The sequence below is a fragment of the Macaca thibetana genome, chromosome 15 (genome assembly GCF_024542745.1).
Source record: "Macaca thibetana thibetana isolate TM-01 chromosome 15, ASM2454274v1, whole genome shotgun sequence".
NCBI lineage: Eukaryota > Metazoa > Chordata > Mammalia > Primates > Cercopithecidae > Macaca > Macaca thibetana.
This window is the reverse complement of record NC_065592.1, coordinates 35,183,464-35,200,585: the sequence shown is the minus strand read 5'-3', so window position 1 is coordinate 35,200,585 and position 17,122 is coordinate 35,183,464. Positions and strand designations below refer to the sequence as shown.

General features: G+C 39.4%; 1 pseudogene; it reads left to right on the top strand.

Moving 5' to 3' along the window:
- The first annotated feature begins 13,269 nt into the window (after nucleotides 1-13,269).
- Nucleotides 13,270-14,725, top strand: LOC126937245 (olfactory receptor 13D1-like; annotated as a pseudogene).
- Nucleotides 14,726-17,122: the final 2,397 nt, after the last annotated feature.

Below are 17,122 nucleotides of genomic sequence, written 5' to 3'. Positions count from 1 at the left end.
ACAGAGAACACCACAGAGATATTTCTTTAGAAGAGCAACCCCAAGACACATAATTGTCAGATTCACCAAGGTTGAAATGAAGGAAAAAATGTTAAGGGCTGCCAGAGAGAAAGGTCAGGTTACCCAAAAAGGGAAGCCCATCAGACTAACAGTGGATATCTCTGCAGAAATCCTACAAGCCAGAAGAGAGTATTGAACATTCTTAAAGAAAATAATTTTCAACCCAGAATTTCATATCCAGCCAAACTAAGCTTCACAAGTGAAGGAGAAATAAAATCCTTTACAGAAAACCAAATGCTAAGAGATTTTGTCACCACCAGATCTGCCTTACAAGAGCTCCTGAAGGAAGCACTAAACATGGAAAGGAACAACCAGTACCAGCCACTGCAAAAACATACCAAATTGTAAAGACCATTGACACTATGAAGAAGCTGCATCAACTAATGGGCAAAATAACCAGCTAGCATCATAATGATAGGATCAAATTCACACATAACAATATTAACCTTAAATGTAAATGGGCTAAATGCCCCAATTAAAAGACATAGACTGGCAATATTGGATAAAGAGTCAAGACCCATCAGTATGCTGTATTCAGGAGACCCATCTCACATGCAAAGACACACACAGGCTCAAAATAAAGGGATGGAGGAAGATTTACTAAGCAAATGGAAAGCAAAAAAAAAGCAGGGGTTGCAGTCCTGGTCTCTCATGAAACAGACTTTCAACCAACAAAGATCAAAAAAGACAAAGAAGGGCATTACATAATAGTAAAGGGATTAATTCAACAAGAAGAGCTAACTATCCTAAATATATATGCACCCAATACAGGAGCACCCAGATTCATAAAGCAAGTTCTCAGAGACTTATAAAGAGACTTAGATTCCCACACAATAGTAGTGGGAGACTTTAACACCCCACTGTCAGTATTAGACAGATCAACGAGACAAAAAATTAACAAGGATATTTAGGACTTGAACTCTGCTCAGGACCAAGTGGACCTAATAGACATCTATAGAACTCTCCACCCCAAATCAACAGAATATACATTCTTCTCAGTGCCACATTGCACTTATTCTAAAATTGACCACAGAATTGGAAATAAAATACTACTCAGCAAATGCAAAAGAACAGAAATCATAACAAACAGTCCCTCAGACCACAGTGCAATCAAATTAGAACTTAGGATTAAGAAACTCACTCAAACCTGCACAACTACATGGAAACTGAACAAACTTCTCCTGAATGACTACTGGGCAAATAACAAAATTAGGGCAGAAATATGTAAGTTCTTTGAAACCAATGAGAACAAAGACACAACATACCAGAATCTCTGGGACATAGCTAAAGCAGTGTTTAGAGGAAAATTTATAGCACTAAATGTCCACAGGAGAAAGCAGGAAAGATCTAAAATCAACACTCTAATATCACAATTAAAAGAACTAAAGAAGCAAGAGCAAACACATTCAAAAGCTAGCAGAAGACAAGAAATCAGAGCAGAACTGAAGGCGATAGAGACACAAAAAACCCTTCAAAAAAACCAATGAATCCAGAGGTGGTTTTTTGAAAAGATTCACAAAAAAAGATAGACCACTAGCCTGACTAATAAGGAAAAAAAGAGAGAGAATCAAATAGATACAACAAAAAATGATAAAGGGGATATCACCACTGATCTGATCCTACAGAAATACAAACTACCATCAGAGAATACTACAAACACCTCTTCAGAAATGAACTAGAAAATCTAGAAAAAATGGATAAATTCCTGGACATATACACCCTCCCAAGACTAAACCACCAGGAAGAAGTAGAATCCCCAAATAGATCAATAACAAGTTCTGAAATTGAGGCAGTAATTAATAGCCTACCAACCAAAAAAATCCAGAACCAGACAGATTCACAGCTGAATTCTACCAGAGGTGAAAAAAAAAAAAAAAAAAAAGGAGCTGGTATCATTCCTTCTGAAACTATTTCAAACAACAGAAAAATATGGACTCCTCCCTAACTCCTTTTATGAGGCCAGCATCATCCTGATACCAATACTTGGCAGAGACGCAACAAAAAAAGAAAATTTCAGGCCAATATCCCTATGAACATCAATGCAAAAATCCTCAATAAAATACTGGCAAACTGAATCCAGCAGCACATTGAAAAGCTTATCCACCATGATCAAGTCAGCCTCATCCCTGGGATGCAAGGCTGGTTCAACATACACAAATCAATAAACATAATCCATCACATAAACAGAACCAATGACAAAAACCACATGATTATCTCGATAGATGCAGAAAAGGCCTTCAATAAAATTCAACATCTCCTCATGCTAAAAACTCTCAATAAACTAGGTATTGATGGAATGTACCTCAAAATAATAAGAGCCCTTTATTACAAACCCACAGCCAATATCATACTGAATGAGCAAAACCTGGAAGCATTCCCTTTGAAAACGAGCACAAGACAAGGATGCCCTCTCTCACCACTCCTGTTCAACATAGTATTGGAAGTTCTGGCCAGGGCAATCAACTAAGATAAAGAAATAAAGGGTACTCAAATAGGGAGAGAGGAAGTCAAATGGTCTCTGTTTGCAGATGATATGATTTTCTATTTAGAAAACCCCATCGTCTCAGCCCAAAATCTCCTTAAGCTGATAAGCAACTTCAGCAAAGTCTCAGGATACAAAATCAATGTGCAAAAATTGCAAACATTCTTATACACCAATAATAGACAGAGAGCCAAATCATGAGTGAACTTCTGTTAACAATTACTACAAAGAGAATAAAATACCTAGGAATACAACTTACAAGGGATGTGAAGGACCTGTTCAAGGAGAACTACAAACCACTGCTCAAGGAAATAAGAGAGGACACAAACAAATGGAAAAACATTCCATGCTCATAGACAGAATCAATATTGTGAAAATGGCCATACTGCCCAAAGTAATTTATAGATTCAATGCTATCCCTATCAAGCTACCATTGATTTTTTCTTCACAGAATTAGAAAAAACTACTTTAAGTTTCATGTAGAACCAAAAAAGAGCCCATATAGCCAAGAGAATGCTAAGCAAAAAGAATAAAGCTGGAGTCATCACACTACCTGACTTCAAACTATATTACGAGGCAACAGTAACCAAAACAACATGGTACTGGTACCAAAACAGATATATAGACCAATGGAACAGAATGGAGGCCTCAGAAATAACGCTGTTATTATCTACAACCATCTGATCTTTGACAAACATGACAAAAACAAGCAATGAGGAAAGGATTCCCTATTTAATAAATGATGTTGGGAAAAATGGCTAGCCATACGCAGAAAATTGAAACTGGACCCCTTCCTTAAACCTTATACAAAAATTAACTCAAGATGCATTAAAGATTTAAATGTAAGACCTAAAACCATAAAAACCCTAGAAGAAAACCTAGGCAATACCATTCAGGACATAGGCATGGGCAAAGGCTTCATCACTAAAACACCAAAAGTAATGGCAACAAAAGCCAAAATTGACAAATGGGATCTAATTAAAGAACTCCTACACAACAAAAGAAACTATCATCAGAGTGAACAGGCAACCTACAGAATGGGAGAAAATTTTTGCAATCTATCCATCTGACAAAGGGCTAATATCCAGAATCTACAAAGAACTTAAACAAATTTACAAGAAGAAAACAACCCCATCAAAAAGTGGGCAAAGGACATGAAGAGACAATTCTCAAAAGAAGACATTTATGCAGCCAACAAACGTATGAAAAAAAGCTCATCATCACTGGTCATTAGAGAAATTATAGATACACTCAAGCAAAAAGCAATAAATTGACAAAGACTGACCATGAGATAACAGAGATGATACAATGAGCACACAAGAATTTTCAGTAGATATTATAGCTATGCTCAAGAATGTTTTAAATGTTCATATGAATAAACAAATATGAAATTTTAAGTAAGAAAAACCAAACTATAAAAAAGGAACAACTGAAAATTCTAGAACTAAAATGTGCAATATCTACTATTTTAAAAAAAACTGGAAAATTTAACAACAGAGTAAAGATGGCATAAGAGAAAAGTCAGTAAAAGTAGATCAACAGTATTTATGCAATTAAAAAACAGAGGAATAAAAAGACTTGCCAGAATTGCCTGTACAACAGTAATCTCCTTTCTGCCTTGAAAAACCTAGATTTTTTAAAAAAACTATCAGGCAGCATCATGTTCAGGAATGGTGGAGCCAGAGAAGCATGACTATTTTGGGCTAATATGTTAACATCATCTCCTTTGTAACTGATGTTTTAGAGGTAGGCTTATGACCTAGTTCTGGAAAATGAGAATGAGAATGAATGAGCTGGGGCTTCTGGGAATGTTTCTCGCTCTGAAAAAGAGCATTAAACAGGTACATGACCTATGTTCCTGCGTCTTGAAGCACAAGGATTTGATTTCTGGAGCTGCAAGCGTACCAACAATAGCCAGGAAAAAGGAAAAGAAAAAAAAAAAAAAAAAAAAAAAACAGCAAAAGCCTTGTGTCCTTGATGATTTTTCTGAACCTTGAAACCACCAAACTATGGACTTATTATGTGAGATAATAAATACTTCACCATACAATACACATTAGGGTTGCATTTTCTCTAAATTGTATCCAAGGAATCCTTGCTGACAGCAAAACTTACTCAAGGCCTACTTCTCTAAGAATTCATTGAGTCCCATGATCACATAAGGTAACAACTTCTTCCTCTGAGCCAGGACTTTTTCTTTTGAACACATGTCCTACTTTGTCTTGAATAGTCATGGTTTGTCTTTTTCCAGCGTAATTATTAATTGCATTCCCTTTCACTCTCAAAAAAAAAAAAAAAAAAAAAAAAACTGCATTTGGAGGAAACTTTTAAAATCTCCATATCTATTTTATTTTGACCCTTCTAATAGTTTCATTTTAGATTATCTTCTGCTTATTTATGTACTCCCCACTAAATGACAGGGCACGAACTTGTATTTTTTTGTTGTTGTATATCCCCACAACAACGAGTGAACATATTTGGCATCAAAATTTAGCAAAAGGTCTGTCACATAGTTGAATGTTAAAAGAAAAGGTAAATAGAACTGAAACAGAAATGATACATATTCCATATAATTCAACCACAATTGTTACTCTTTTCAAATTATAGGTTCCATCCTCTTATTTCATGATGTATTTATATAGATGTGCTGACGTTTTCACGAAAGTGAATGTTCTCCTAACTAAGGCCTACACAATTGCAGACGTGCTGGAAAAACATGAGTGGGACGGAATTAAAACACTAAAACCTGGGGTTGGCACAGCAGGGTCAGGGGCCAGAAGAGGACAGAAGATAAGGAGAGTTAGAGGAGCTGGTTGAGAAGCCATGGCAGGAGTGTGTCCATTCCCTTGAGGTTGTGCTTTGGTTATTACACCCTTATGTCTGCTTCATCCCACTAAGAAAAAAATGTACATCACACTCATTTTCCATTCTATAAGAAGGACATTAGGAGAATTTCTGACAATGAGAATTGGCTTTTATTCAGAGAGAATTAGAATAAATGGAATCTCTGATTCCAGTCTTCCAACAGTATCTTACCTTCAAAAAGTCAAAGAAAAGTATAAAAGTATAAAAGAATTCTCATATTCTAAGAACGCAATAGAAAACGGTTTCACTTCCACTTGTTATATGTTTTTACCCTCTCCATTTTCCTTTTTAAAATATTATAACATTTATTAAAATTGCTTAATAAAATAACATGAGAAAACACATACAACATATTGTTAATGTTAACAGCAGGTTATAAAAAAGAATATGCAGTCTGCTTTTAAGGTTGTTTTGTTTTGTTTTGTTTTAGATGGAGTCTCGCTCTGTCACCAGGCTGGAGTGCAGTGGTACAATCTTGGCTCACTGCAACCTCCACCTCCTAGGTTCAAGCGATTCTCCTGCCTCAGCCTCCCAAGTAGCTGGGATTACAGGCACGCAACACCATGCCTGGCTAATTTTTGTATTTTTAGTAGAGACAGTTTCACCATGTTGGCCAGGATGATATCGCTCTCCGGACCTCGTGATCCACCCACCTCGGCCTCCCAAAGTGCTGGGATTACAGGCATGAGTCACCACGCCCAGCCTAAGTTATTATTATAGGTAGTATATGCATAAAAATATGTCAAAATATCAACAGTTATATCTGAAATTATGGGTGACTTTCATTTCCTCCTTTGGGCTTTTCTGAACGTCCCAAATTTTCTACAATGAATATGTGTTATTTCTACAATCAGGAAAAAAATGAATTCAAAGTTAAAGAAAAATTGCTGTTTAATAAGTAAGGTACTCTTAGGTCTTTGAGACATTATTCTTAATATATCTAAAAGTTGCCACCTTTATCGTGACTTAGTGATTCAACTTTAACTCACTTGTGGGATTACACAGTGTCTTAGAAGAAAACAAGGGAGGATTTAAATTGGCTACCAGGCTACTGGTGGGTCCTCTGGAAAAACTTAGGACCCAGAGGTTAGAGGGTACTTAGGTCGATGCAGATTCATTTGCTATTGATTCAAACTTATGACGTGAATTTCTAATGGGGATGAAAGCTTTATTTTCAGTCTGCCCCCTCACCGCTACTAACAGACATCTGGAACTGAGGTATACTTGCCTACGGTTTCTACAGCAAGACTGTAGTACAGTGAGAAAGTCGCTATGATTCAAACAAATCTGAACACAAACAGCCACAGTGACTTCTGTAAATAGACAGAAAAAGATAGTGACACACTAGAGAAAAAGAATGCTGAAGAGAAATATCTGTGCTTATGTCTACAATGGCTTTGTTGTTTTGAAGACTGAAGTTGCAATAAGCCATATTATTTATTTATATGGCAAATTTGAGGATTTCTACACTGATGCCTAAATGAGGACAATTAGAGCAGAGTTTATTTTCAGAAAGGAGAGAGAATATGTGAACTAGGAATTAGGAATGCTTATTTTATTTGAAAAATCTGGAACACAACAGTGGAAAAAATCAAGGGAAATAAGGTATTACTGGATGAAGAAAATACTTGGATATTTATGCAGCTCACTTTAAATTAGTAGTTTTTCCTCACCATGGAAAATGAAAGAATAGAGGCCTTAGGAGATCGGATTAAACTAACTCTGTGTATGTGCAGTCCCTTTGTGCCAAGATCTTTCAGGTATGTTATGTTAATCCTCACAACAACCCTACAAAGTAGATACCGTTACCTCATTGTACATCATTCTCGCTTCCAACCAGACTGCTCTTTCCATTAAAACAGAGTACTTCTCCATAAAGATGCCTTACTAGCAGGAAGAACAAAGGGGTAAGAGAAATGGATCACACTAGGCTTCCACGGTGCAGCCCTAGAAATGATTAGACATAATATCCTGCATGTGCTAACAAATCCCAGAGGCATCCCCATGACTCAGATAAAGACTCCTACAACATAAGAGCTTAAAGCTTCGGCTGCATTCCTAGCAATGTTAGTGAAAAAACACAGAATAATCTTAAGGCTGTGTAAAGAAAGGAAACGATAATTTAATTCTAACTCACCCAGTATTGCTTATTATCAGCTTCCTTCAGGGCTCGTAGAGAGTTATTTATTTGGACAAGCATTGGGGATCTCCTTGTTTTTCTCATATTGTGAACAGCAAAGTTGTTTTATAAACAGTAGGAAAAATCTGGATGAAGCAGGATATAGGATGTAATATTTAGTGCTGAAATTCCCTCCTGAAGAAACCTTTCCTGGTGGGTGTAACATACCCTGCTTCAAAAGGTTCCTTGGGTTAAAAATCAGGCAATCTGGGTGAGTGCTCATGTGTTACAACTACTCTCTCCTGCTAGTAAACATGGGAGAAGAAGGGTGAATGCTTCACAATCCACAGTTCTCAAGTGAAGTTTGCGTTCTTCCCATAGGTGATGCCTAATACTGAGAATCGATTTTTGATGGAGACTTTGGGGAGAGATGAATAAAATCCGGAGAATCAAGAAACTGAAATTCTACATTTTTATAACAAAGAAAAAACCAGAGGTAACAGAAGCCCCTGATGTTTCCCTAGCCTCCCTCCCACCCATCAGGCATTACCTCTGTCTTTCTTTTTCTTGTGTGATACTGCCGGATGCTCTACAGTGCTTCCTATCAGCACTGCTAAGTTTGATCACATTCTAACTGGTGGGTTCTAGAATCTTTTTGCAATAACTGAGGCTGTATCAGTATGTCTCCTGATGATGAATATACGTGTTAGATTCATTGGTGGACATAAGAACACTAAATGGCATTGAATTAATCTATGTAATATGATATAACATAAAGCCCCTCTCCAACTTCCTGTTCATTGTCTGTTTTATTTCCTACTTGGTTTTTAGAGAAAACTGTCCATTCTACACATTTTTGCCACTATTACCTTCCAGGAAAAATGTGAAAACACTATTTCTGATATATATAATAATAACATATAGGTTAATTAAAAATTGTTTGGAAAATATGGAGAAGATAAATTATTAGTGCCCTAAGTCTCACATTCCAGAGAAAACCACAGTTAACATTTTGGTGTTGTTTCTTCAGACACATTAGTACAAAATTGCAATCATTTATATTATTAGAAACTTCTTTTTTTTAATATTATACATGTGCATTGCCCCTTGTCCTTACTATACTCCTACAATCTGCAGTGGTGGTACTATCTGACAGATTAAATAGTCTCACATGTATACCATGCCCATCACATGCCAGAAAGTCAGCATTCTAGAAGAAAAACTTAGAGCAACTGTGAAAGCATGATTGAACTTGAAATATGATAGTACATGCAATGATATTTTTTCTATTGTTGGATCATTCAAGGGAAGATGTTAAATAATAATGCATTTTTGAATGACTTTTAGGAAAATGCCTCTAATGTCTCACCATTTGTAATTATACTGACCAATTGTTAAAGAGAAATAATCTTCATTATCTTAATGAATTATTCTGCTAAGCTTAGATTACTGAGACATTTTACTAAGAGTGAATGTTATATTCTATCAAATGCTTTTTGGCATCTAGTTAGATGACAATGTGTTTTACTTTTGTTACCTATTTGCTTCATATATTGATAGATTTCTAATTTGGAATTCCATGTATTAATAAAAACAAATGACATTATTTTAGTATACAGTTTGGATGTACTCTGTATTTCTGTACATGTATTTCATAAATTGGACTGATCATAGTTTTATTGAGAGTTTTCAGTAAAAGGCTATCTTAGGTTGGTAAAATAATTTGCATTTATACTATTAACTTTTTTTACATGAGAATAAGTTACATAGCACATAAATTATTTGTTTCTTATAAGTATAAAATAATTATCAAAACCATTCTTTACCCAGTGTCCATTTTGGAAGTGTAGTACTCACAGCGGGACCCCTATTAGGTATCACACAGTATATATGGCATAATATGTGTGCAATAAACGAGTAAGGAAGGTTGCTGTGGGGGCAAAAAGCACATCGTAGGGACACCTACTCAAAGAGGTGAAAAAGTTTTCCTAGAAAATATCTAAATTGAGAGAAGTCCTTCCAGCTTAAGAAAAAGGCATGTACAAATGAATGGAGAAAAAGGCAGTATTTGGGGGAGGGAAAAAGAAACTCAGCATGCTCATTGCAGAGCATCAGGGGTGTCAACAGGAACTTTGGAATTTCTACATTAGAGCGGCCTAGGGATGACAATGTGGTCGGAGGATGAGCTGGGGGCTTTTCTTGAAGTTGTGTTGCATAGCAGGCGTACTGTTTTTCCTCAGACCATATTTCTCTGCTTACATGTCTTTTGTGGGGAAGCTGGTGAATATTATTGGGAAGCAAACCTACTCAATAATGCTTTCCTTGACATTATCATGGGAGAAGAAATGGCTGAAGTGGGGAGAAAAAAAGGGAACTGAAGGAGTTTTGTGATAGGTGAATGGTTTTTTTGTGAAGTTATTTTTGTCTTCTCTTCTTCTCCCTTAATTCTGGAAAAACATGCTCCCTTACCTGGGACCTTTTTTGAACAGAGAAAATGACAGTCATTTCTTCTTCACCCATTTCTCCTCAAGCACCTCACTCCAGGATAGAAGTATTAAGGTTAGTACACTTTCTTTAACAGTAAAAATTGGCTCCTTTTCCTTCTCCTCCTTCTTTTCTCCTTCTCTCCCTTCACAACAACTATCTTCCAACAAATTAAAACTGCTGCCTTAACTGATTTCTTTGTGGAAATAAGTCCATGTGCCAATGTGACTAGAAACAGGAAAGGACGTGTGGAAGAAGGAAATATTTTCTAATATACTAGGATAGTGGTACCATCCTCTCTCTCTTCAACTTTACTAAAATCACTGTTCAGATGATATTCTCTAAGAGGAAGAGAAATGATACGGAAAAGGAATGAAAAAGAAATAACTTTCCTGTATTGTCCCTTATAGGAAGATAGGAATGCTGCTGTCTATGACCAGACAAGAAATACGCCCCTCATCCACGTCTTCAAGCTCTTTGGATACAGAAAGGCCAGAGAAAATGTGTGGTTTGGGGCAAGGAGATGATCAGCAAGAAATATTTTCATTTACCACCAAAACCCAGGGAACTCTAGCTATGACAGAGACAGCCTAACAAAGTTACACACATAGTATACAAAGTATCCTTTATATAGTAAGTCCATACTTTTGTTGGGCATTTAACAGAATAAATATGAAACAAACGCAGGATGGCTGAGTTTTTTGTTGTTGTTGTTGTTGTTTTGAGAAGGTGTCTGGCTCTGTCGCCCAGGCTGGAGTGCAGTGGCGCGATCTCGGCTCACTTCAAGCTCTGCCTCCCAGGTTCACGCCACTCTCCTGGATGGCTGAGTTTTTAATGACATGGGGCTAAAGTTTTAAGTAGGCAGAACTAGCAAAAGATGAGTCGGGATGGAAAAGGTAGAAAAGGCAGGTATTGGGACAATTAAAGATCCTGAAATGCATACTGATTTGCAGAGTAAAAACAAAGGCTAGAGGATTCCAGGTGTGTGGCTGGTAGAAGCAAATATGATAGTAAGAATTCTCATGTCATTGTTCTTGATTATGCCAATTCTCATAATTGTGAAATTGCCTGCCACATGTAGACAACCAAAAAGACCACATTACAGCTGGGTGCGGTGGCTCACGCCCCTAATCCCAGCACTTTGGGAGGCCGAGGCGGGCGGATCACGAGGTCAGGAGATCGAGACCATTCTGGCTAACACGGTGAAAACCCCCGTCTCTACTAAAAAGACAAAAAATTAGCTGGGCATGGTGGCGGGCACTGTAATCCCAGCTACTCGTGAGGCTAAGGCAGGACAATGGTGTGAACCCGGGAGGTGGAGCTTGCAGTGAGCCGAGATCACGCCACTGCACTCCAGCCTGGGAGACAGAGCGAGACTCCGTATCAAAAAAAAAAAAAAAAAAATTCCAAAGGCTACAGGAAATAAAGGGCTGTAATCCAGCTTTCAGAGTTTACTAGCATATCATGTGTAATCAGAAATAAAACAAGCAAGTGATGCTTGCTATATAAGTTTAACACAGCAAGAAACATTTATGTAATTGTCTCTTGCTTGGAATCAGTGTAGGAATCTGTGAGAAGTAGTATGGTCTAGTGGGTAAAAGGGTTGACTCTGGAGCCAGGCAACTGAATACTGGATTTTGGCTTTGGGATATATTATCTCTGTGACCTTGTAAAAGTTACTTAAACTTTCCCTTGTCTCTGTTTCCTCTCCGTAAAATGGGAGTTAAATGTGGTATCTGTGTCAGTGACTTGCACTGAAGATTAAGTGATTAATACATTCAATGTGCTTACAGCAGTGAAACGTGCTTGCAAAAAAGTGCTCAATAAAAATTAGCCAGTATCAGTTCTGTCACACATGGAAGCTTCCTGGCCAAAATTTAAATTAGTATGGAAGACCTGGGGATGTGTCCAAAGCACTAAATACAAAAATCGAAAGAAAAGTATATATTAATAAGTACTTGTAAATGATAAAAACTTGCCTGCAAAAGCATAAAATATGCATCTAAAAGGTAGAGAAAAAAGAATAGAGAATTTAGGCCAATTGGAAAATTACAAAAGTTAAGAAGAAAGGTAATACTTGGTGACTAACATTAAAGGGTGAATTCTAGGCCCTAAAGAAAGCTGTACGTAGCAGTAGTCCAAGGTCCTTAGTTCCTGGGAACTAAACACCAATGATTCCCAGACTCTTAACTGGTTAGATGTCCCCTTTAGATCAGAAAATTGTTCATGCTCCATCAATTATGCTCCCAAATTTCAATTCCCTTGCCCCAAAATTAAAAAGAAAAAAAAATTTCCCTCTGACCCAGTCGAGTAGACTTGAAAGATTCGATTTATAATATATATGAACATATATATACTTACTGCTATTTTGATTCAATCATAATCTCTTAATATATAATTTTAGATGACATGCTGGAACCAGCTACTATACCTGCCACCTAATAGATGTTATCTAAGTTAAATCTCACAATAAACTACCAAAGAGTTATAGCTTTCCCCCCATTTTCCTAGCTGAAACTAGTAGCTTAGCTAGCTTAGACTCAAAAATGTTAAGTAACTTGAAGGTCATAGTGAGGATAACTGGCATGGTTCAAAATCTCCATGATACTTTAAATTAGATACATCTTTATAAAAATAAATATTTCAAAATATTCATCAATAGAGATTCTTATGTACCCACCTTTGAAAGTAATTTGTCCCTAAATATTATGTAATTAGAGGACTGGCACTTCCCAGTATAGCCTCTGCTACTGTGTGATACTAAAAAGTATTGGGCCGGGCACAGTGGCTCCCGCCTGTAATCCCAGCACTTTGAGAAGCCAAGATGGGTGGATCACGGGGTCAAGAGACGGAGACCATTCGGGCCAACATGGTGAAACCCCGTCTCTACTAAAAATACAATTAGTTGGTCATGGTGGTGCACGCCTGTAGTCCCAGCTACTCAGGAGGCTGAGGCAGGACAATCACTTGAACCCAGGAGTCAGAGGCTGCAGTGAGGCAAGATTGTGCCACTGCACTCCAGCCTAGGTGACAGAGTGAGACTCCATCTCAAAAAAAAAAAAAAAAAAAAAAAAAAGTACTGATCTCAGTGCCTTTTTTATCATTAGCAAAGTTAATAGCCCTGCTCTTGCTGATGCCAGGGCATGTTCTAAGAATAAAACAAAATGATGAATGTGAAACTTATTTGATAACTCTACATCAAAAATTCAAATTTTCCTGACTCATGTTCTTTTGTAAACTCTGCAGATGACATGAACACATGGAGACAAGAAATTACTCTGCCGTGACTGAATTCTTTCTGGTGGGGCTTTCTCAATATCCAGAGCTCCAGCTTTTTCTGTTCATGCTCTGCCTCATCATGTACGCGATAATCCTCCTGGGAAATAGCATCCTCATTATCATCAGGATCCTGGATTCTCGTCTCCATACCCCCATGTATTTCTTTCTTGGAAACCTCTCATTCTTGGACATCTGTTACACATCATCATCCATTCCTCCAATGCTTATTATATTTAATAAGCATTATTACCCACCACCAGTCCCTCTCCACACTACTCAGCTGATGCTTTCTGGAAGATGACACCTGCTGGCAGGAGGCCAACCAGCACAAAAATAGAGCATTAAACCACCAAAGCTAAGGACCCTCATGGAGTCCATTGCACCCTCTGCCCCCTCACCAAAACAGGCACTGGTATCCACGGCTGAGAGACCCATAGATTTCTGAGAGAAAATCCATCTCCTTCATTGACTGTGCTCTGCAGATGGTTGTGTCCCTTGGCTTGGGCTCCACTGAGTGTGTCCTCCTGGCTTTAATGGCCTATGACCACTATGTGGCGATCTGCAACCCACTGACGTACTCCATCATCATGAAGAGAGTGCTGTATGTGCAAATGGCTGCATGGTCCTGGATCATAGGCTTTCTGAATTCCTTAGTGCAGACAGTCCTGACAATGGTGTTGCCTTTCTGTGGGAATAACATAATCGATCATCTTACCTGTGAGATCCTGGCTCTTCTTAAAGTCATATGCTCAGATATCTCCATGAATGTGTTTATAATGACAGTTGAAAGTATTGTTTTGGCCGGGCGCGGTGGCTCAAGCCTGTAATCCCAGCACTTTGGGAGGCCGAGACGGGTGGATCACGAGGTCAGGAGATCGAGACCATCCTGGCTAACCCGGTGAAACCCCGTCTCTACTAAAAAATACAAAAAACTAGCCGGGCGAGGTGGCGGGCGCCTGTAGTCCCAGCTACTCGGGAGGCTGAGGCAGGAGAATGGCGTGAACCCGGGAGGCGGAGCTTGCAGTGAGCTGAGATACGGCCACTGCACTCCAGCCTGGGCGACAGAGCAAGACTCCGTCTCAAAAAAAAAAAAAAAAAAAAAAGAAAGTATTGTTTTATTGGTGATTCCTCTTCTGTTAATTTTTATCTTCTATTATTCTCTCTTCCATCTTGAGAATTAATTCTGCTGAAGGAAGAAAGAAAGCCTTTTCTACCTGTTCAGTGCACTTGACTGTGGTCATCTTATTCTATGGTTCAGCCCTTTTCATGTACGTGAAGCCCAAATCAAAGTTCAAAAAAGCATCTGATGAAATCATTGGATTGTCTTATGGAGTGATCACCCCAATGTTGAACCCCATCATCTACAGCCTGAGGAATAAGGAGGTTAAAGAAGTTGTGAAGAAAATCCTCGGCACTTGCATCTGTGGAAAATATGAAAGAACTTGAGGCATGTGATGTTCTCGACAAGGGATCAGATCAGGTGTTTTGTATTCACAGATAAAGTCACAGAATCTGATATCAAGAGAGTGTGTATGTTTGTAAAGACAACTTTGGGATTTCCATTCCTTTCATCACAGAATGCTCATGTACGCCTTCTGAATTCAGTGTTGTGTGCAGTTTCAAGCTGTAGGTGTCTATGCTCATTGATCCCATATAGGAATAAGGTTTTTCATCAAGATAAATCTCACTTTACTCTTTATCTCTTTCTCTTTCTTACTCATTTTTCTCTCCCTCTTCTCTGTCTCCTCCTCTTTCTTGACCTTCCTCCTCTTCCCTTCTTCATCTACTTCCTTTCTCTTTCTTCCTTCTGTCTTCTCGGTCTCCTTTATCTGTCATTTTGAATAGAACATCTATTGCTTTGTTGTACCGCATCCCCTCTTCTGGTAAAATAATATATCTTTTTTTTTTTTTTTTTTTGGATATATCAACAGTCCCTTCCTCTGAGTCTATGTGGTCTGCATGGGACTAACTCAACCTTCTGGATATAGTGGTAGATGCTGAACAAAAGCCTAGCCAATAAAAAAGCAAATCCCTCTCGCTACAGTGACTCATTCAGGGTAGCAAGTGAGCCAAGTCAGGCTAATCAAACTCAACCCAAGAACGCTGTCCCACTAGGGAAAGAAAAAAAAAAGGCACTCTTTCCACTAGGGTTGCTTAACTGGAGAAATGTGAGCCTGGAGCCAATCTTTGGCTGTATGAGGAGAGAGCCTAACTGAGATGCAAAGGGGAGTTCAGAAGGAGAGAGAGGGTGTCTGATGCTGTTAGCTCCTCGATTCAGCTGTGTCTAAAGCCATTTTCACATTCTTTTTAGTTCATGAGTCAATAAATTATCTTTATATGAAAAGCTAATTTTAACATGAGGGGGATCATGGCAGATGGGAGGCAAGACTAGCTTGCAGCTCCGGACACAGCAGCATGCAGAGGCTTACACTGTGAATGTCAGCTCCAGATGGACTGCGTGAACAAACCAGCAATCCCGAGATGACCCACAGACCCTCTGAAGGAAGTGGACTGCTCCTGCAGGACCCAGGAGATGCCCCAATAATGTGGGTGCCCCAACTACAGAAATGGGAAAGGGAGACCCTCCTCTCCCAAACACACATCCCCACTGGAGAAGCTGAAGGTTTGCAGAAGTTTCTGATTTTACCTGGAGCTGACCTCAGTTAGAGAGCCGAGCGAAATACAGGCGTAGAGGAAGCGCAGAAAGGCCCCAGGAGCTCACTGGGTCCCGCAGCAGCCCATTCCTGCCTGGCACCACAGGGATCCATCAGCAGGGTGGCCAGAGAAGCAGAGTAAAATACCACAGGGACAAGGAATTCTCTAACTGAACTTTGTAACAATTTGAATGGGATGAGAAGCCTTCTGGCCAGAACTCAGGGGAGAGTAGGAATCAGGTGTGCAGACTTCACAGGCAGGGGAAGATCTAAACCCTTTTCTCTCACAGCTGGGAGGCAGATAGCCTCGGGCAAGTTTTCAAGCCTGTCTCACCCTCTGCCTGGACGCAGACTCAGGGCTGTTGGGGGTGGCGGGGGCAAGGTGGGAGTGAGACCAGCCCTTCAGTTTGCATGGGAGCTGGGTGACTGCCAGCCTTACCCACTTTCCTGACAAGCTGCATGACTCAGCAGAGGCAGCCATAATCCTCCTAGGTACACAACTCCAGTGACCTGGAAATCTCACCCCCATCCCCCAGGGCAGCTGCAGCAAGACCCACCAAGGAAAGTGTGAGCTCAAATGTGCCTTGCCCTGTCCCCACCTGATGGTCCTTCCCTATCGACCCTGGTAGTGGAAGACAAAGGGCATGTAATCTTGAGAGTTCTAGGGCCCCGCCCACCACCGGTCCCTCTCCACACTACTCAGCTGATGCTTTCTGGAAAGTACCACCTCCTGGCAGGAGGCCAGCCAACACAAAAATAGAGCATTAAACCACCAAAGCTAAGGACCCTTATGGAGTCCATTGCACCCTCTGTCCCCTCTCCAGAACAGGCACTGGTATCCATGGCTGATAGACCCATCGACAGTTCACATCACAGGACTCTGTGAAGACAATCCCCAGTACCAGCCCTGAGCTGCGTAGACTCGCTGGGTAGCTAGACCCAGAAGACAGAGAATAAGCACTGCAGTTCAGCTCACAGGAAGCCACATCCATAGGAAAAGAGGGGGAGTACTGCATCAAGGGAACACTCTGTGGGACAAAAGAATGTGAACAACAGCCTTCAGCCTGAGACCTCTCTGACAGAGCCTACCCAAATGGGAAGGAACCAGAAAACCAGCCCTGGTAATATGACAAAACAAGGCTCTTCAACCCCCCTGCAAAAAAAAAAATCACACTAGTT